General features: G+C 45.4%; 1 protein-coding gene across 2 annotated transcripts in view; it reads right to left on the bottom strand.

The window, feature by feature from the left end:
* spon1b (spondin 1b) overlaps positions 1 to 22,906 on the bottom strand; it is a 467,163-nt gene that overhangs the window by 287,797 nt on the left and 156,460 nt on the right. The window lies entirely within an intron of this gene.

Raw genomic sequence — 22,906 nt, 5'->3', positions numbered from 1 at the left:
ATGATTCACCGGTTAGAATCGAGCGACGATTGACCGGTTAGAATCGAGCGACGATTGACCGGTTAGAATAGAGCGATGATTGACCGGTTAGAATCGAGCGATGATTGACCGGTTAGAATCGAGCGATGATTGACCGGTTAGAATCGAGCGATGATTGACCGGTTAGAATCGAGCGATGATTGACCGGTTAGAATCGAGCGATGATTGACCGGTTAGAATCGACCGATGATTGACCGGTTAGAATCGATCGATGATTGACCGGTTAGAATCGAGCGATGATTGACCGGTTAGAATCGAGCGACGATTGACCGGTTAGAATCGAGCGATGGTTGACCGGTTAGAATCGAGCGATGATTGACCGGTTAGAAGTGAGCGATGATTGACCGGTTAGAATCGAGCGATGATTGACCGGTTAGAATCGAGCGATGGTTAACCGGTTAGAATTGAGCGATGATTGACCGGTTAGAAGTGAGCGATGATTGACCGGTTAGAATCGAGCGATGGTTGGCCGGTTATAATCGAGTGATGGTTGACCGGTAAGAAGTGCGCGATGATTGACCGGTTAGAATCGAGCGATGGTTGGCCGGTTATAATCGAGCGATGGTTGACCAGTTAGAATCGAGCGATGATTCATCGGTTAGAATCGAGCGATGATTGACCGGTTAGAATCGAGCGATGATTGACCGGTTATAATCGAGCGATGATTGACCGGTTAGAATCGAGCGATGATTGACCGGTTAGAATCGAGCGATGATTGACCGGTTGGAACTGAGCGATGATTCACCGGTTAGAATCAAGCGATGATTCACCGGTTAGAATCGAGCGATGATTGACCGGTTAGAATCGAGCGATGATTGACCGGTTAGAATTGAGAGATGATTGACCGGTTAGAATCGAGCGATGATTGACCGGTTAGAATCGAGCGATGATTGACCGGTTAGAATCGAGCGATGATTCACCGGTTAGAATCGAGCGATGATTGACCGGTTAGAATCGAGCGATGATTGACCGGTTAGATTCGAGCGATGATTGACCGGTTAGAATCGAGCGATGATTGACCGGTTAGAATCGAGCGATGATTGACCGGTTAGAATCGAGCGATGATTGACCGGTTAGAATCGAGCGATGATTGACCGGTTAGAATCGAGCGATGATTGACCGGTTAGAATCGAGAGATGGTTGACCGGTTAGAAACGAGCGATGATTGACCGGTTAGATTCGAGCGATGATTGACCGGTTAGATTCGAGCGATGATTGACCGGTGAGAATCGAGAGATGATTGACCGGTTAGAATCGAGCGACAATTGACCGGTTAGAATCGAGCGACGATTGACCGGTGAGAATCGAGCGATGATTGACCGGTTAGAATCGAGCGATGATTGACAGGTTAGAATCGAGCGATGATTGACCGGTTAGAATCGAGCGATGATTGACAGGTTAGAATCGAGCGATGATTGACCGGTTAGAATAGAGCGATGGTTGACCGGTTAGAATCGAGCGATGATTGACCGGTTAGAATCGAGCGATGGTTGACCGGTTAGAAGTGAGCGATGATTGGCCGGTTCGAATCGAGCGATGGTTGACCGGTTAGAATCGAGCGACGATTCACCAGTTAGAATCGAGCGACGATTGACCGGTTAGAATCGAGCGACGATTGACCGGTTAGAATAGAGCGATGATTGACCGGTTAGAATCGAGCGATGATTGACCGGTTAGAATCGAGCGATGATTGACATGTTAGATTCGAGCGATGGTTGACCGGTTAGAATCGAGCGATGATTGACCGGTTAGAATCGAGCGATGATTCACCGGTTAGAATCGAGCGATGATTGACCGGTTAGAATCGAGCGATGGTTGACCGGTTAGAATCGAGCGATGGTTGACCGGTTAGAATCGAGCGAAGGTTGACCGGTTAGAATCGAGCGACGGTTGACCGGTTAGAATCGAGCGACGATTGACTGGTTAGAATCGAGCGACGGTTGACCGGTTAGAATCGAGCGACGATTGACCGGTTAGAATCGAGCGATGATTGACCGGTTAAAATCGAACGACGGTTGACCGGTTAGAATCGAGCGATGATTGCCCGGTTAGAATCGAGCGATGATTGACCGGTTAGAATCGAGCGATGGTTGACCGGTTAGAATCGAGCGATGGTTGACCGGTTAGAATCGAGCGATGATTGACCGGTTAGAATCGAGAGATGATTGACCGGTTAGAATCGAGCGATGATTGACCGGTTAGAATCGAGCGATGAATGACCGGTTAGAATCGAGCGATGATTGACCGGTTAGAATCGAGCGATGATTGACCGGTTAGAATCGAGCGATGATTGACCGGTTAGAATCGAGCGATGATTGACCGGTTTGATTCGAGCGATGGTTGACCGGTTAGAATCGAGCGATGATTGACCGGTTAGAATCGAGCGATGATTCACCGGTTAGAATCGAGCGATGATTGACCGGTTAGAATCGAGCGATGGTTGACCGGTTAGAATCGAGCGATGGTTGACCTGTTAGAATCGAGCGATGGTTGACCGGTTATAATCGAGCGATGATTGACCGGTTAGAATCGAGCGACGATTGACCGGTTAGAATCGAGCGACGGTTGACCGGTTAGAATCGAGCGACGATTGACCGGTTAGAATCGAGCGATGATTGACCGGTTAGAATCGAGCGATGGTTGACCGGTTAGAAGTGAGCGATGGTTGGCCGGTTAGAATCGAGCGATGGTTGACCGGTTAGAATCGAGCGATGGTTGACCGGTTAGAATCGAGCGATGATTGACCGGTTAGAATCGAGCGATGATTCACCGGTTAGAATCGAGCGATGATTGACCAGTTGGAATCGAGCGATGATTGGCCGGTTAGAATCGAGCGATGATTGACCGGTTAGAATCGAGCGATGATTGACCGGTAAGAATCGAGCGATGATTGACCGGTTAGAATCGACCGATGATTGACCGGTTCGAATCGATCGATGATTGACCGGTTAGAATCGAGAGATGATTGACCGGTTAGAATCGAGCGAAGATTGACCGGTTAGAATCGAGCGACCATTGACCGGTTAGAATCGAGCGATGGTTGACCGGTTAGAATTGAGCGATGATTGACCGGTTAGAAGTGAGCGATAATTGACCGGTTAAAATCGAGCGATGGTTGACCGGTTAGAATCGAGCGATGGTTGACCGATTAGAATCGAGCGATGGTTGACCGGTTAGAATCGACCGGTGATTGACCTGTTAGAATCGAGCGATGATTGACTGGTTAGAATCGAGCGATGATTCACCGGTTAGAATCGAGCGACGATTGACCGGTTAGAATCGAGCGATGATTGACCGGTTAGAATCGAGCGATGATTGACCGGTTAGAATCGAGCGATGATTGACCGGTTAGAATCGAGCGATGATTGACCGGTTAGAATCGAGCGATGATTGACCGGTTGGAAGTGAGCGATGATTCACCGGTTAGAATCGATCGATGATTCACCGGTTAGAATCGAGCGATGATTGACCGGTTAGAATCGAGCGATGATTGACCGGTTAGAATTGAGAGATGATTGACCGGTTAGAATCGAGCGATGATTGACCGGTTAGAATCGAGCGATGATTGACCGGTTAGATTCGAGCGATGATTGACCGGTTAGAATCGAGCGATGATTGACCGGTTAGAATCGAGCGATGATTCACCGGTAAGAATCGAGCGATGATTGACCGGTTAGAATCGAGCGATGATTGACCGGTTAGAATCGAGCGATGATTGACCGGTTAGAATCGAGAGATGGTTGACCGGTTAGAAACGAGCGATGATTGACCGGTTAGATTCGAGCGATGATTGACCGGTTAGATTCGAGCGATGATTGACCGGTTAGAATCGAGAGATGATTGACCGGTTAGAATCGAGCGACGATTGACCGGTTAGAATCGAGCGACGATTGACCGGTGAGAATCGAGCGATGATTGACCGGTTAGAATCGAGCGATGATTGACAGGTTAGAATCGAGCGATGATTGACCGGTTAGAATCGAGCGATGATTGACAGGTTAGAATCGAGCGATGATTGACCGGTTAGAATAGAGCGATGGTTGACCGGTTAGAATCGAGCGATGATTGACCGGTTAGAATCGAGCGATGGTTGACCGGTTAGAAGTGAGCGATGATTGGCCGGTTAGAATCGAGCGATGGTTGACCGGGTTAGAATCGAGCGATGATTCACCGGTTAGAATCGAGCGACGATTGACCGGTTAGAATCGAGCGACGATTGACCGGTTAGAATAGAGCGATGATTGACCGGTTAGAATCGAGCGATGATTGACCGGTTAGAATCGAGCGATGATTGACATGTTAGATTCGAGCGATGGTTGACCGGTTAGAATCGAGCGATGATTGACCGGTTAGAATCGAGCGATGATTCACCGGTTAGAATCGAGCGATGATTGACCGGTTAGAATCGAGCGATGGTTGACCGGTTAGAATCGAGCGATGGTTGACCGGTTAGAATCGAGCGAAGGTTGACCGGTTAGAATCGAGCGACGATTGACCGGTTAGAATCGAGCGACGATTGACCGGTTAGAATCGAGCGACGGTTGACCGGTTAGAATCGAGCGACGATTGACCGGTTAGAATCGAGCGATGATTGACCGGTTAGAATCGAGCGACGGTTGACCGGTTAGAATCGAGCGATGATTGCCCGGTTAGAATCGAGCGATGATTGACCGGTTAGAATCGAGCGATGGTTGACCGGTTAGAATCGAGCGATGATTGACCGGTTAGAATCGAGAGATGGTTGACCGGTTAGAATCGAGCGATGATTGACCGGTTAGAATCGAGAGATGATTGACCGGTTAGAATCGAGCGATGATTCACCGGTTAGAATCGAGCGATGATTGACCGGTTAGAATCGAGCGATGAATGACCGGTTAGAATCGAGCGATGATTGACCGGTTAGAATCGAGCGATGATTGACCGGTTAGAATCGAGCGATGATTGACCGGTTAGAATCGAGCGATGATTGACCGGTTAGATTCGAGCGATGGTTGACCGGTTAGAATCGAGCGATGATTGACCGGTTAGAATCGAGCGATGATTCACCGGTTAGAATCGAGCGATGATTGACCGGTTAGAATCGAGCGATGGTTGACCGGTTAGAATCGAGCGATGGTTGACCTGTTAGAATCGAGCGATGGTTGACCGGTTAGAATCGAGCGATGATTGACCGGTTAGAATCGAGCGATGATTGACCGGTTAGAATCGAGCGACGGTTGACCGGTTAGAATCGAGCGACGATTGACCGGTTAGAATCGAGCGATGATTGACCGGTTAGAATCGAGCGATGGTTGACCGGTTAGAAGTGAGCGATGATTGGCCGGTTAGAATCGAGCGATGGTTGACCGGTTAGAAGGGAGCGATGATTGACCGGTTAGAATCGAGCGATGATTGACCGGTTAGAATCGAGCGATGTTTGACCGGTTAGAATCGAGCGATGATTGACCGGTTAGAATCGAGCGATGATTCACCGGTTAGAATCGAGCGATGATTGACCGGTTAGAATCGAGCGATGGTTGACCGGTTAGAATCGAGCGATGGTTGACCGGTTAGAATCGAGCGATGATTGACCGGTTCGAATCGAGCGATGATTGACCGGTTAGAATCGAGCGATGATTCACCGGTTAGAATCGAGCGATGATTGACCGGTTGGAATCGAGCGATGATTGGCCGGTTAGAATCGAGCGATGATTGACCGGTTAGAATCGAGCGATGATTGACCGGTAAGAATCGAGCGATGATTGACCGGTTAGAATCGACCGATGATTGACCGGTTCGAATCGATCGATGATTGACCGGTTAGAATCGAGAGATGATTGACCGGTTAGAATCGAGCGACCATTGACCGGTTAGAATCGAGCGATGGTTGACCGGTTAGAATTGAGCGATGATTGACCGGTTAGAAGTGAGCGATAATTGACCGGTTAAAATCGAGCGATGGTTGACCGGTTAGAATCGAGCGATGGTTGACCGATTAGAATCGAGCGATGGTTGACCGGTTAGAATCGAGCGATGATTGACCGGTTAGAATCGAGCGATGATTGACCGGTTAGAATCGAGCGATGATTCACCGGTTAGAATCGAGCGATGATTGGCAGGTTAGAATCGAGCGATGATTGACCGGTTAGAATCGAGCGATGATTGGCCGGTTAGAATCGAGCAATGATTGACCGGTTAGAATCGAGTGATGATTGACCGGTAAGAATCGAGCGATGATTGACCGGTTAGAATCGACCGATGATTGACCGGTTCGAATCGATCGATGATTGACCGGTTAGAATCGAGAGATGATTGACCGGTTAGAATCGAGCGATGATTGACCGGTTAGAATCGAGCGACGATTGACCGGTTCGAATCGAGCGATGGTTGGCCGGTTAGAATCGAGAGATGATTGACCGGTTAGAATCGAGCGATGATTGACCGGTTAGAATCGAGCGATGATTGACCGGTTAGAATCGAGCGATGATTGACCGGTTAGAATCGAGCGATGATTGACCGGTTAGAATCGAGCGATGGTTGGCCGGTTATAATCGAGCGATGGTTGACCAGTTAGAATCGAGCGATGATTGACCGGTTAGAATCGAGCGATGATTGACCGGTTAGAATCGAGCGATGATTGACCGGTTAGAATCGAGCGATGATTCACCGGTTAGAATCGAGCGATGATTGACAGGTTAGAATCGAGCGATGATTGACCGGTTCGAATCGAGCGATGATTCACCGGTTAGAATCGAGCGATGATTGGCCGGTTAGATTCGAGCGACGATTGACCGGTTAGAATCGAGCGATGATTGACCGGTTAGAATCGAACGATGATTGACCGGTTAGAAGTGAGCGATGATTGACCGGTTCGAATCGAGAGATGATTGACCGGTTCGAATCGAGAGATGATTGACCGGTTAGAATCGAGCGATGATTGACCGGTTAGAATCGAGCGATGATTGACCGGTTAGAATCGAGCGATGATTGACCGGTTAGAATCGAGCGAGGATTGACCGGTTAGAATCGAGCGACGATTGACCGGTTAGAATCGAGCGATGATTGACCGGTTAGAAATGAACGATGATTGACCGGTTAGAAGTGAGCGATGATTGACCGGTTAGAATCGAGCGATGATTGACCGGTTAGAATCGAGCGATGATTGACCGGTTAGAATCGAGCGATGATTGACCGGTTAGAATCGAGCGATGATTGACCGGTTAGAATCGAGCGATGATTGACCGGTTAGAATCGAGCGATGATTGACCGGTTAGAATCGAGCGATGATTGACCGGTTAGAATCGAGCGCCGATTCACTGGTTAGAATCGAGAGATGATTGACCGGTTAGAATCGAGCGACGATTGACCGGTTAGAATCGAGAGACGATTGACCGGTTAGAATCGAGCGACGATTGACCGGTTAGAATCGAGCGATGATTGATCGGTTAGAATCGAGCGACGATTGACCGGTTAGAATCGAGCGATGATTCACCGGTTAGAATCGAGAGATGATTGACCGGTTAGAATCGAGCGATGATTGACCGGTTAGAATCGAGCGATGATTCACCGGTTAGAATCGAGAGATGATTGACCGGTTAGAATCGACCGGTGATTGACCAGTTAGAATCGAGCGAGGATTGACCGGTTAGAATCGAGCGACGATTGACCGGTTGGAATCGAGCGACGATTGACCGGTTAGAATCGACCGATGATTGACCGGTTAGAATCGATCGATGATTGACCGGTTAGAATCGAGCGACGATTGACCGGTTAGAATCGAGCGACGATTGACCATTTAGAATCGAGCGATGGTTGACCGGTTAGAATTGAGCGATGATTGACCGGTTAGAAGTGAGCGATGATTGACCGGTTAGAATCGAGAGTTGATTGACCGGTTAGAATCGAGAGATGATTGACCGGTTAGAATCGAGCGATGATTGACCGGTTAGAATCGACCGGTGATTGACCTGTTAGAATCGAGCGATGATTGACCAGTTAGAATCGAGCGACGATTGACCGGTTAGAATCGAGCGACAATTGACCGGTTAGAATCGACCGATGATTGACCGGGTAGAATCGATCGACGATTGACCGGTTAGAATCGAGCGACGATTGACCGGTTAGAATCGAGCGACGATTGACCGGTTAGAATCGAGCGATGGTTGACCGGTTAGAATTTAGCGATGATTGACCGGTTAGAAGTGAGCGATGATTGACCGGTTAGAATCGAGAGATGATTGACCGGTTAGAATCGAGAGATGATTGACCGGTTAGAATCGAGCGATGATTGACCGGTTAGAATCGAGCGATGATTGACCGGTTAGAATCGAGCGATGATTGACCGGTTAGAATCGAGCGATTATTGACCGGTTATAATCGAGCGATGATTGACCGGTTAGAATCGAGCGATGATTGACCGGTTAGAATCGAGCGATGATTCACCGGTTAGAATCGAGCGATGATTGACCGGTTAGAATCGAGCGATGATTGACCGGTTAGAATCGAGCGATGATTGACCGGTTAGAATCGAGAGATGGTTGACCGGTTAGAATCGAGCGATGATTGACCGGTTAGATTCGAGCGATGATTGACCGGTTAGAATCGAGCGATGATTGACCGGTTAGAATCGAGCGATGATTGACCGGTTAGAATCGAGCGATGATTGACCGGTTAGAATCGAGAGATGATTGGCCGGTTAGAATCGAGCGATGATTGACCGGTTAGAATCGACCGATGATTGACCGGTTAGAATCGAACGATGATTGACCGGTTAGAATCGAACGATGATTGACCGGTTAGATTCGAGCGATGATTGACCGGTTAGAATCGAGCGATGATTGACCGGTTAGAATCGAGAGATGATTGACCGGTTAGAATCGAGCGATGATTGACCGGTTAGAATCGAGCGATGGTTGACCGGTTAGAATCGAGCGATGATTGACCGGTTAGAATCGAGAGATGGTTGACCGGTTATAATCGAGCGATGATTGACGGGTTAGAATCGAGCGATGATTGACCGGTTAGAATCGAGAGATGATTGACCGGTTAGAATCGAGCGATGATTGACCGGTTAGAATCGAGAGATGGTTGACCGGTTAGAATCGAGAGATGATTGACCAGTTGGAAACGGAAGAATTTCACAGCGAGGACTAAAGCTCCCAATTACTAAAATACTATTTGCATCTAATTTGCACACATCTGAGTTAGTGACAGTCGGTATAACTGAATTAGCTTATCTTGGTAGTTTTTCAACTGTAGGAACAATTTCGAGCTTCTCTTTTTGTGGGTGTAAATAAATTTCCAGCATGGAAGGAACACGGTTTTTGAAATATTAATACAAGAACCTTAACAGGTATCGAACATGAAATGCAAAGGACTGGACCCAACCCTCAATCAGATTGACGTCTGAGGTAAGTGGACCTTGGGTGAATATAATGAATATGATTGGAGGCCCCTGGGATACAGTGTTGATTTTAATCTTTACAAATTATAAATCAAGTTGGAATAAATGAATAATATTCAGAACAAACAACAAATTATTTACTGGTTTCGTGAGTTAAGTAAAAACAAATCTTCCCTTTGACCTGTCCTGAAAGCAGAGCCATCTCATGTGCCCACAATAAACTCTCCCTGATCATGTAATGCAAGGTGTGAGGCAACTATTTCAGTGCTTTATTGTTTCATCGCAAGTTACTGTTTGTAATTATATACAGGCAAACGGTGTCTTTAAATCTTTCCAACATTCCTTGCTTTTTTACCTTTTCCTATTCAATGTGTTTCAATTTATGAATCTTTTCGCCATGTGTGTATGGGTATGCGTTTGTGTGAGGTGTGTGTGTATGAGTGGTGTGTTTGACTGTCTATGTGAGATGTTTGTGTATGAGTTGTGTGTCTGTCTGTGTGAGGTGTGTGTATGAGTGATATGTGTGTGTCTAGGTGAGAGGTGTGTGTGTGTCTGTCTGTGTGAGGTGTGTGTGTGTGTGTGTGTGTGTCTGTGCAAGGTGTGTGTGTCTGGGTGAGGTGTGTGTGTCTGGGTGAGGTGTGTGTTTGTGTGTGTGTGTGAGGTGTGTGTGTCTGGGTGAGGTGTGTGTTTGTGTGTGTGTGTGAGGTGTGTGTGTCTGGGTGAGGTGTGTGTTTGTGTGTGTGTGTGTGTGAGGTGTGTGTGTCTGGGTGAGGTATGTGTTTGTGTGTGTGTGTGTGAGGTGTGTATGTCTGGGTGAGGTGTGTGTTTGTGTGTGTGTGTGAGGTGTGTGTGTATCTATGAGGTGTGTGTGTCTGGGTGAGGTGTGTGTGTGTCTGGGTGAGGTGTGTGTGTCTGGGTGAGGTGTGTGTTTGTGTGTGTGTGTGTGTGTGAGGTGTGTGTGTCTGGGTGAGGTGTTTGTTTGTGTGTGTGTGTGTGAGGTGTGTGTGTCTGGGTGAGGTGTGTGTTTGTGTGTGTGTGTGAGGTGTGTGTGTCTGGGTGAGGTGTGTGTTTGTGTGTGTGTGTGAGGTGTGTATGTCTGGGTGAGGTGTGTGTTTGTGTGTGTGTGTGAGGTGTGTATGTCTGGGTGAGGTGTGTGTTTGTGTGTGTGTGTGAGGTGTGTATGTCTGGGTGAGGTGTGTGTTTGTGTGTCTGGGTGAGGTGTGTGTTTGTGTGTGTGTGTGTGTGTGAGGTGTGTGTGTCTGGGTGAGGTGTGTGTTTGTGTGTGTGTGTGAGGTGTGTATGTCTGGGTGAGGTGTGTGTTTGTGTGTGTGTGTGAGGTGTGTGTGTCTGGGTGAGGTGTGTGTTTGTGTGTGTGTGTGTGTGAGGTGTGTGTGTCTGGGTGAGGTGTGTGTTTGTGTGTGTGTGTGTGTGAGGTGTGTGTGTCTGGGTGAGGTGTGTGTTTGTGTGTGTGTGAGGTGTGTGTGTCTGGGTGAGGTGTGTGTTTGTGTGTGTGTGTGAGGTGTGTGTGTCTGGGTGAGGTGTGTGTTTGTGTGTGTGTGTGAGGTGTGTGTGTCTGGGTGAGGTGTGTGTTTGTGTGTGTGTGTGTGTGAGGTGTGTGTGTGTATCTGTGAGGTGTGTGTGTCTGGGTGAGGTGTGTGTTTGTGTGTGTGTGTGAGGTGTGTGTGTCTGGGTGAGGTGTGTGTTTGTGTGTGTGTGAGGTGTGTGTCTGTGTGAGTTTTGTGTTTGTGTCTGTGTGAGAGGTGTGTGTGTGTGTGTGAGAGGTTTGTGTTTGTGTCTGTGTCTTTTTTTATTCGTTCATGGGATGTGGGCGTCGCTGGTGAGGCTGGCATTTATTGCCCATCCCTAATCGCCCTTGAGAAGGTGGTGATGAGCCGCCTTCTTGCTGTTAGGAAGGGACTTCCAGGATTTTGACCCAGCGACGATGAAGGAACGGCGATATATTTCGAAGTCTGGATGGTGTGTGATTTGGAGGAGAACGTGCAGGTGGTGTTGTTCCCATGCGCCTGCTGCTCTTGTCCTTCTCGGTGGTAGAGGTCGCGAGTTTGGGAGGTGCTGTCGAAGAAGCCTTGGCGAGTTGCTGCAGTGCATCCTGTGGATGGTACACACTGCAGCCACGGTGCGCCGGTGGTGAAGGGAGTGAATGTTTAGGGTGGTGGATGGGGTGCCAATCAAGCGGGTTGCTTTGTCCTGGATGGTATCGAGCTTCTTGAGTGTTGTTGGTGTGCTGTTGGAGTGTGAGGTGTGTGTGTGAGGTGCATGAGGTGTGTGTGTGTGTCTGTGCAAGGTGTGTGTGTCTGGGTGAGGTGTGTGTGTGTGTCTGTGTGAGGTGTGTGTGTGTGTGTCTGTGTGAGGTGTGTGTGTGTGTGTGTGTGTGAGGTGTGTGTGTGTCTGTGTGAGGTGTGTGTGTGTGTCTGTGTGAGGTGTGTGTTTGTGTGTGTGTGAGGTGTGTGTGTGTCTGTGTGAGGTGTGTGTGTGTGTGTGTGTGTGAGGTGTGTGTTTGTGTGTGTGTGAGGTGTGTGTGTGTGTGTGTGAGGTGTGTGTGTCTGTGTGAGGTGTGTGTGTCTGTATGAGGTGTGTGTGTGTCTGTGTGTGAGGTGTGTGTGTGTCTGTGTGAGGTGTGTGTGTGTGTGTGTGAGGTGTGTGTGTCTGTGTGAGGTGTGTGTGTGTCTGTGTGTGAGGTGTGTGTGTGTCTGTGTGAGGTGTGTGTGTGTGTGTGTCTGTGTGAGGTGTGTGTGTGTGTGTGTGAGGTGTGTGTTTGTGTGTGTGTGAGGTGTGTGTGTGTCTGTGTGAGGTGTGTGTGTGTGTGTGTGAGGTGTGTGTTTGTGTGTGTGTGAGGTGTGTGTGTGTGTGTGTGTGAGGTGTGTGTTTGTGTGTGTGTGAGGTGTGTGTGTGTGTGAGGTGTGTGTGTGTGTGTGTGAGGTGTGTGTTTGTGTGTGTGTGAGGTGTGTGTGTGTCTGTGTGTGTGTGTGTGTGTGTCTGTGTGAGGTGTGTGTTTGTGTGTGTGTGTGTCTGTGTGAGGTGTGTGTGTGTGTGTGAGGTGTGTGTTTGTGTGTGTGTGAGGTGTGTGTGTGTCTGTGTGTGTGTGTGCGTGTGTGTGTGTTTGTGTGTGTGTGAGGTGTGTTTGTCTGTGCTTCTGTCTGTGTCTGTGAGAGCTAGGGGTGTGTGTGTGTGTGTGTGTGTGTATCTGTCTGTGTGAGTTGAATGTATGTGCTAACCCTCTCTTGTTGTCTCCCTCTAATCATTTTAGACATATCTTTACTATCCCGTCTGTGTCTCACTATCTCTTGGCTCTAATCTCCCACCTCCAGTCTCACTATTATCCAGTTTTACCCTGACTCTGCCTTGCTATCTCCTTGCTTGGGTCTGTTATTTCCTGGCCTGGATCTTTCAAAACAGTGAATACTGATAAGAAGGGACTCATTTATAATCACCAAAAAACTGAAAGGCAAGCCTTTGCATCTGAACCTTTTATCAAAGTAAAGGGGAGAGAGAAAACATTTAAAATAGAAGTCACACCAGCTGCTCATTTGACTGCACTGGAAGACAAGTGTTGGTGCACCAGCATATCTGTGGCATGGCTTAGAAAAAGACTGTGGGGTAATCCGGAGCAACAGATCGCAGGAGCTTTATAAAAACCGCCCGATTTTCATTTAGTTGATTTCAGGTAGGTTCTGCAAAAGGTGGGCGTTCCGCTCTGCTAGGTTACCATCCCCCCACCTCAGCAGTGAAGACAAAACTCTACCCCCAAGGATTAAATATTAAATCAAAAATGTACCTAGATTATTCATACCAGGTTCAATCATCAGAAAGTAGGAAAATAGGATCATGGATAGAGACCGTCTCTGCACCCCCCCCCCACCCCACCCATGAGTCCTGTATAGTCCTAAAGAAAGAAAGAATGAACTTTGAGGCGGAGGTGAACGTAAGTGGTCTTGATGACGGTTAGGACATGAGGTTTGAAGCTCAGCTCTGGGTTGAACAGGATTCCAAGGTTTAGTACAGTCTGATTCAGCCCGGGAAAATGGCCAAACAGAGGGATAGCGTTAGTGGCAAGGGAGCAGAGTTCACGGCAGGGGTCCAAAACGATACGTTCTGATGTTCAGTTTGGAGAAAGTTGTGACTCATCCACGACTTGACTCCATCACTACGTAGAGGAACCAGATAAATTCTTACTCCATAGTATCTTATGCTTTTGTGCTCATTATATATAAATGAAGGCACATGAAAGGAGACAGCTTGAATTTATAGAGCACCTTATCATAATCTCAGAAATGGCCTAAAGCACTTCACTTACAATGAATTGCTTCCTAGTGTTATTTAATCAAACAAGGCAACCATTCTTCCCAAAGCAATATCCCACAAATAGCAATCAGATGAATAATGATGAGTTAATTTCTTTTTGGTTGTATTGGTTGAGGGAAATTTGAGGAACTGATATACTTTATGACTTACAAGTTGCTTCTAGTGAAGCATTAAGGACTCACTACTGCAGTGCAGTGAAATGTGTGTGTCCATAATGAATGCTTTTATTGCTGAAATACCCCCAAATTTTCTTTTTACTTCATTCCTTCCTTAAAAAAATAAAGAACTTGCATTTATATAGCGTCTTTCACGACCTTAGGATGTCCCGAAGCGCTTTACAGCCAATGAAGTACTTTTGAAGTGTAGTCACTATTGTAATGTAGGAAACGTGGCAGCCAATTTGCACACAGCAAGGTCCCACAAACAGCAATGTGATAATGACCAGATATTCTATTTTTAGTGATGGTGGTTGAGGGATAAATATTGGCCAGGACACCAGGGATATCTCCCCTGCTCGTCTTCAAAACAGTGCCATGGGATCTTTTCCATCCACCTGAGAGGTCGGTTTAATGTCTCATCTGAAAGGCAGCACCTCTGACACTGCAGCACTCCCTCAGTAGTGCACTGGGAGTGTCAGCTTAAATTTCATGCTCAAGTCTCTGGAGCGGGTCTTGAACCCACAACCTTCTGACTCAGCAGGCAAGCGTGCTACCCACTGAGTCACGGATGACTCTATAATATATTAAAAATGGTACACACAAATATTAACTTCGGGTGTCGGGCTCCAGCTGTCGCACATGCAAAGCAGCCTTAAAATACAGAACGCTTCTTAGCATCAACATGGAACTGTCAAGCACCTTCCAATCTGCAAAATTTGTTGGCCAAAGAACAATTGAACTCTTAATGACCTCACCATGTGCATACCTAATGACAATTAGATTTTGTGGCCTTAAAGGGGCACACTCTACATTTGCACAATAATAAATTATGCATTACGGGGTATAATGATCTCTTCCTTATTAAACAAAGCATCAACTGACTTACCATAACAAAAGCCCAGGAGATTGACTTTCAATAACAAAAGAGATCAAACAAAATGCATCTACTGTGTGAGTACTAAAAAAAACAAGGGGTATATTTTCTACTGTTTGCTAATGATGGCAAAAAAGTCAGCATGGGTGTAAAGCAAATGAAGGAAAATATTAGGCGAAAAATAGTACTTTCTCCTGGAGGAACCCTCTTAGCATATCTGAGGGCTGTAAGTTTTATCGTTCATTCTCTGAACTTTCCGGATAAAATTACAAAGATGAAAATGTGTTCTGAATCTGCTGAACGACATATTTTAGTACACAAATTATAGTTTGCTTCAGGTATTAAATGTGGCATAACTCAAGAGCGCATTTAGTTACAATCTAAATGTAGGCAGTGTGCCTCTTATACTGCCGCTGGGAATCTGGGCACACCCCTAACAAATGAGTTATGCTCTCCCCTTTTTTACCAATTGGTTCCCAACAAAACAACAAAATGCATTTATATAGCGCCTTTAACGTAGTAAAACACCCCAAGGCGCTTCACAGGAGCGATTATCAAATAAAATTTGACACCGAGCCACATAAGGAGATATTAGGACAGGTGACCAAATGCTGGGTCAAAGAGGTAGGTTTTAAGGTGCGTCTTAAAGGAGAGAGAGGTAGAGAGGTGGAGAGGTTTAGGGAGAGGATTCCAGAGCTTAGGGCCTAGGCAGCTGAAGGCACGGCCACCAATGGTGGAGTGATAACAATCGGGGTTGTGCAAGAGGCCAGAATTGGAGGAGCGCAGAGATCTTGGAGGGTTGTAGGGCTGGAGGAGGTTACAGAGATAGGGAAAGGGTGAGGCCATGGAGGGATTTGTAAACAAGGATGAGAATTTTAAAATTGAAGCGTTGCTGGACTGAGAGCCAATGTAGGTCAGCGAGCACAGGGGTGAAGGGTGAACTGGGCTTGGTGCAGAGCTTTTGACGAGCTCGTGTGTACAGAAGGTGCAAGGTGGGAGACCGGCCAGGAGAGTACTGGAATAGTCGAGTCTAGTGGTAACAAAGCCATGGATGAGGGTTTCAGCCGCAGATGGGCTGAGGTAGGGGCAGAAATTCCAAGGTGCTTCACAAGGATGGGACACAAGGGGAAGTGATGCTCCAGTTATACAAAGTCTTGGTCAGGCCCCATCTGGAGTACTGTGTTTACTTTTGGGCACCGCACCACAGGGAGGATATATTGGCCTTGGAGGCCATAAAACAGATGGTGAGTGTTAATTGTGTGGTCACTGGTAACTTCTTGTTTTCAGATTCTCTTTGCATCATGTAACTTGCTGACTTCACTTGGTTCAATGCTTTCCCTCAAGCCATTCAACGAGCAAAAACCTTTGACAAATGATCAATTTTCAAGTGCATGTAACCCTTCAAATAGGGGGTAGATTTTCAACATCCCACCCTGCAATTAATCTGGTGTCGTGGATCAGCCGCCATTTATAGAAAGCACTCGATTTTCATTCCCACCGAAATCAATACACTTTAATAATACTCAGTCGGATGACTGTATAGAACTTAGTTCCTTCAATTCTGCTCGAAAATCTCCTTTTCCAGTTGACACAATTTCCCAACCAGATTTAGGATGCGCAGGACGCTGTGATACTCAAGTATTTTATAAAAGTATATCAGCTTAAAAGGACAGAAACGGAACAAGCAAACCCCAGGGGACACAGACTGAGGATTATCACCAGAAGAATGAAAGGGAAAGTTAAAAGAAACCTTTCCACACAGAGGGGTTATTAGAACAGGGAATACTTTACCCACAAGGGGCTATTGAGGCCAAGACTGTGACATCATTTAAAGGGAATTGGATAAGTATTTGAAAAGGAAAAATATAAAAGAGAATGGAGAAAGGACGGGGGAATTGGATTAGACTACATAATGTCTACTCCAGTTAAATTCAAAATCAGATTAGCTCGGAAGAAAAAATTATCCAGTACGAATTTAGCAATGTTAATAAAACAACACAAGATGCATTTTTTTGCACTATTTTTATTCGAATTAAACAACTTTGAATTAAAAGTAGAGTGTAGTATCAAACAAAATTCTAGCACCTGCACAACTTGCATTTTAAATTCAGGTAGTACTGGTTGAGTCTTTGAATTAAAAGTGTAAACTTGAACATATGGACCTAGTGAATCTCTTGTGGCCTTGTTCGTGGGTAATCTTGGGCCTAAGGCCTGACTGTGATGTCTAACTGCTAAGCTGGCCTGTCCCTGTCCTGCTGGGAGAGTATACTTTGTACCATTTTTTTCAATTGACGTTACAGCATGAGAATCTGACAAGAGCAGTGCAATGACAGATGCTGAAATTACTCTTTGAGAGATGCAGCTATGGATTTAGCAGAACATTCTTTATGATCCAAAATATTTCTTTGCTTCTACTTTGTAACATTCAGCACTGCCTGCATTTTGGTGCAAAAAAGTATTCAGCACTCAACGGGTTAAGCGAAAAGGCTTACATTTTAGCAATTACCGGATAGTCTGTATGATTTCATCAGGACATGTAAAGGCATATCTGACCCATGTGGGCTCGGTCGGATATAATCATTGAGCCTTTTGAAGTAAAGCAGGGATATGCCATCTCTAAATATTTTCACCAGTATCACAAAGCCCGTAGGTTTCTATCACCACAGGAAGAACACAGTAATAGGCATTGTTAATCTCTGAATATAAAGAGTGCTAAAGAGCAGTGAGTTTGCTAAGTCTTTGGGTTCCTTGTTTCTGGGTAGAACACCCAGAATATTGCCAATCACGGGTTAGAAAAGGCCCCTCATTATGTGCTCAAGACCCACTCCAGGACTTGAGCCCATAATCTGCGCTGGCACTTGAAAACATAGCAAATATAAGCAGGAGTAGGCCATACGACCCCTCGAGCCTGCTCTGCCATTCATCAAGATCATGGCCGATCTCCGACCTCAACCCCGCTTTCCCACCCGATCCCCATATCCTTAGTGTTCAAAATAAAAAGTGCAGTGCTGAGGGAACGTTGCATCGTTGGAGGTGTCGTCTTTCAGATGAAGATGTTCAATTGAGTCCCCTTCTGCTGGGGCAGGTGAAGATAAAAGAACCCTTGGCACTATTCACAAAAGAGCAGGGGAGTTCTCCTGGTATCCTGGCCAACAGTTATCCCTCAATCAACGCGATAAAAGCAGACTGACTGGACATTTATCTCATTTGCTGTTTCTTGATGTGCGCAAACTGGCAACCGTCTTTGCCGATATAACAGCAGGGATTACACTTCAAAAAAGAAACTGACAAGTACTTCACAGCCAATGGATTAATGTTGGTGAAGAAACCACTAGATTCTGTGATAAATTTTCATGAATGGGAAGTCATGCCTTGGCTCAGTGGTAACACTTTTATCTCTGAGTCAGAAGGTCATGGTTTCAAGCCCCACTCCAGAGACTTCAACACATAATCTAGGCTGACACTCCAGTGCAGTACTGAGGGAGTGCTGCACTGTTGGAGGTGCTGTCATTCAGATGCGATGTTAAACCGAGGCCTCGTCTGCCCTCTCAGATTGATGTAAAAGATCCCATGACGCTATTCGAAGAAGAGCAGGAGAGTTCTCCCCAGTGTCCTGGCCGATATTTATCCTTCCACCAAATATTTATCTGTTGCTGTTTCTGGTGCAGAAGTTCACACTCTGGGAGCGCATGCCAGCAATTTCAGCACATAAAGAAAGAACTTGCATTTATATAGCACCTTGTAGTTTCCGACATTGACTACACTTCAAAAGTTCCTCAAAGACTGCAAAGTGCTTTGGGATGTCCTGAGGTTGTGAAAAGCACTGTATAAATGCAAGGCTTGCTTTCTTTCGTTTAGTCACTGTTGTAATGTAGGAAACGCGACAGCCAATGTGCGCACAGCAAGGCCTCACAAACAGCAATGAGATAAATAACCAGATAAACTGCTTTAATGATGTTGATTGAGGGATAAATATTGTCCAGGACACCGTGGAGAACTACCTTGCTCTACTTTGAAATAGTGCTGTGGGATCTTTTACATCCACCTGAGGGGGCAGATGGGGCCTCGGTTTTACTTCTCATCCAAAAGACGGCACCTTCGACTGTGCAGCACTCCCTCAGTAATGCACTGGAATGTCAGCCTGATTTATGTACTTGAAGAAGAAACAGGGTGTGAATAACTAATGTCCAATCAACATGGTAGCAAAATTTTTTTTTCCCTCAACCAACATCAAAAACAGATGGTCATCACCTCATTGCCGATTGTGGGACCTTGCTGTGCGCAAATTGGCTGCCGCGTTTCCTACATTGCAACAGTGACCACACTTCAAAAGTACTTCATTGGCTGTGAAGCACTTTGGGACGTCCTGAGGTCATAAAAGGCACTATATAAATGCAAGTCTTTCTTTCTACAACGGCATGAATAGTGCATTAATCATCATGCAAGTAGCTCATTCACTGTAATTCATGGGAGTGTTACCGGGATTATAATACAGCAAAGGCCACTTAACAACAGGAACTAGATTGGAGCTGATTTGTTCAGTATGTCCTAATTGCGAACAACCAAAATAGTGGAGGTTTATTTAATCAATTATATGGTCCATTATGCATAATATAAAAGGACCATCAGTATATTTTACTCAGTAAACAACATGTTTAATTGCTTCCATTTAAATATCAATAATATGATTTAAATTAGTATTCTAAATTATTACACAATCATATTTGACTGACAGGTGCTGCCATTCTTCAACAGAAAATTAATTTCACAACTGCAATCTTATCTGATCTAAACGCAAATGCACAAACCTCTTTGGCTGTGATTTTTATTCATTGTAATTAGTGGGATGCTAATGAAGGCACATAATGCTACACTTACATTCCGTTCTTTAGGTATTTAGACCAACATTACTGTGTGCTCAGCTCAGTTGCACTCTCACCTCTGAATCAAAGGTGTATGCTGAACAACAACTTGCATTTATCATAGAATCATACAGAGCTGAAGGAGGCCATTTGGCCCATTGTGCCTGTGCTGGCACTTTGAAAGAACTATCATAATTAGTCCCACTCCCCTGCTCTTTCCACATAGCCATGAAAATTTTTCATTTTCAAGTATTTATCCAATTCCCTTTTGAAAGTTACTATTGAATCTGCTCCCACCGTCCTTTCAAGCCGTGCATTCCGGATTGGAAAAACACGCCGTGTAAAATAAATTCTCCTCATCTCCCCTCTGGTTCTTTTGCCAATTATCTTAAATCTGTGTCCTTTGGTTACCGACCCTCCTGCCAGTGGAAACAGTTTCTCCCTATCTGTTCTAGCAAAACCCGTCATAATTTTGAACATCTCTATTAAATTCCCCTTGAATCTTCTCTGCTCTAAGGAGAACAACCCCAGCTTCTCCAGTCTCTCCACATAACTGAAGTCCCTCATCACTGGCACTCGCCTTAAACTGTAAAAAAAATCCCAAGATATGTCATAGAGGCATAATCAGAACAAAATGGATGTTGAGCCAAAGAAGGAGACATTAGGAGGGGTGAGGTGGGTTTATAAGGAGGATTTTAAAGGAGGAGAGGGAGTTGGAGAGGCAGAGGGGTTTAGGGACGGAATTTCAGACCGTGGGGCCTATCAAGGACATTTGCATTTTCGCTACTTACCAGGCCTATCCTTTTCACGCCACTGCTCCGCTACACTTCCCTATGGGGAAGTTGTCTAAATTGGGTTATTGAGGTCACAAAAGGCTAATTATTATCGTTGGAAGTTCCTCTGCATTGGCAGCTGCTCTCCCCATTATCTCAACATCTCCTCCAGGTTATCTCGGCATCAGGACAATCAGCAGGAAATCATGTGTTTCTTTCTCTCTCTTATTGTGTGCTATTTTTAACTCTGTTCAGCTGTGACTTGTTGGTGATGTTTGAAGTGCAACTAGCATTCTCATCACCATATCAATCAATTTTTCTCTCAGATGTTTGGTGACATGCAGCTGTTGTTCACCCATCACACGTATGATCCATATTCAATCTGAGTTCGACTGATTAGAAATTATTGTGGAATATTTGAATTGTGTCGCAATCAGGATGGGAGGGGGCCATTGCTTTGAGGAACGGGCAGTGGGAATTTATCATTTGTTGGTTCATTCTGTGCATTTATCACAACACATTGACCGTAATGCACCAATCATGTTCCATGTCTTTTACATCTCAGCAACTAAAAAGGTTCTAGTGAGCTTAGAAGGAAGGAAAGAAAGAACTTGCATTTCTATAGCGCCTTTCACGACCTCTGGACATCCCAAAGTGCTCTACAACCAATGAAGTACTTTGAAGTGTATTCACTGTTGTAATGTAGGAAACACAGTGGCCAATTTGCGCACAGCAAGATCCCACAAACAGCAAGAGATAAATGACCAAATAATCTGTTTTTTAGTGATGTCAATTGAGGGATAAATATTGGCAAGGACACTGGGGAGGACTCCCTTGCTCTTCTTCAAAATAATGCCGTGGGATCTTTTACATCCACCTGAGTATTGTCGTTGAAACAGGGAATAAGGGTCGACTTAATTTGAACATTTAAATGCAACACCCAAACAGGAAGGTTAACTCTAATTTTGTCCCATGTGGTTAGCCCATGGATAAGTAAGGAATTTACAGACAGAAAATATATACAAAAGCTGGGACCTAATTATCTCCCATTCATAGTCATTGGCCAGAAAACGTGACCCCTCATCTCCTGTTATCAGTTCTCAAGATTTATGTTTTGATATTGGGCCAGTAATCGCACAGAGTGGTGAGGCAATGCTCACAGCAGCTCCTGCAAATTAAATTAACAAAAGTACTTACAGCGGGCTCTGTGGCATCGAAATGCTTGATTTTGAACTTTTAAAAAAATTCATGCTTCATCTACCCAGCCTCTGAGCAGCGTGAGTTGACAGGCACGGAACAGTCTGAGAGAATAGAAGACACGCCCACAAAATCTATCAGGACGAGAAGCCACGCCCACAGATTCAGGCTACATTGGTCCAGCAGACAAGCAGACTTCATTCATTGGAAGTTAGTATTCTGGATGTCATTGTAAATAAAAATTTATTTTTTTTTTAATAAAAGGCCAAAGAAATAATTGAATTAAATTAAAGAGACAGAAGGGAAAAAAAATTTTTAAATAATTTTTTTAATGACCAAAAACAATTAAAATAAGGAGTAATATCACAGTCCACATTTTTAAGATTTAATTTTTCGTTGTTTGGCAGTCATTACGATTAAACTGCGCACATAAAACTCCATTTAGACCTGGTATTTTTAAGCGTACCTGTTTGGTGGCATAATTAGTTATTTTCCAGCTGGGCGGATGAGCAAGTTTGCGATTTTTCAGTGATTTCTCTGATTGCAGCATGCGATGGCCCTTTAATTCGAAGCTTTCAAATCGCTGGCGAACCAATAGGAGCAAGTTCACGATTTCCGCATTTTAGTGCGCATGTGCAAACGCGGGAACTTGCTCCTTCAATTCACCATTAAAAACGGAGAGCGCTGCTGAGCTCCTCCATTATTTAGGGAGCAATTTCTGGCCCATTGTTTCTAGCACGCAGCCTCTGATTGTTGAAAGGCCTTTGATTTAAAACTTGCAAAGGAGTGCAAATCTATCCTAATTCCCGAAAGTCCTCTATCTTGCTTCCTTTCTCCCCACTTTCAAAAGATTTCTCAAAGCCTAGTTTTTTGGCCAACCCTTCCCCCAACTCTTCTCCATCTATTGTTCAATGTCTCTTTCTCCTTTGTGAAGCTTTCTGGAATGTTCAGTCCTTGAAATATACCACAAATTGCTGTTGTTATGTTCTTTTCTGACTGAAACATCCTATGGCCGCACTGAAAGATTCAGCTTTGAAAAAAAAATGTTGCACAAAAGTGCTTGTGGGGAAACATTACCCTGTTAATACAGAAAGTAACTTTACAACAACATCTTGCATTTATATAGAGCCTTCAACATAGTAGAACGTCTCAAGGCACTTCACAGGAGCGATTATCAAACAAAATTTGACATCGAGCCACATAAGGAAATATTAGGACAAGTGACCAAAAGCTTGGTCAAATAGGTAGGTTTTAAGAAGCATCTTAAAGGAGGAGAGAGAGGTAGAGAGGCGAAAAGG

The sequence above is a fragment of the Heptranchias perlo genome, chromosome 12 (assembly GCF_035084215.1).
Source record: "Heptranchias perlo isolate sHepPer1 chromosome 12, sHepPer1.hap1, whole genome shotgun sequence".
Classification (NCBI taxonomy): Eukaryota; Metazoa; Chordata; class Chondrichthyes; order Hexanchiformes; family Hexanchidae; genus Heptranchias; species Heptranchias perlo.
This window is presented reverse-complemented; position numbering and strand designations above follow the sequence as displayed.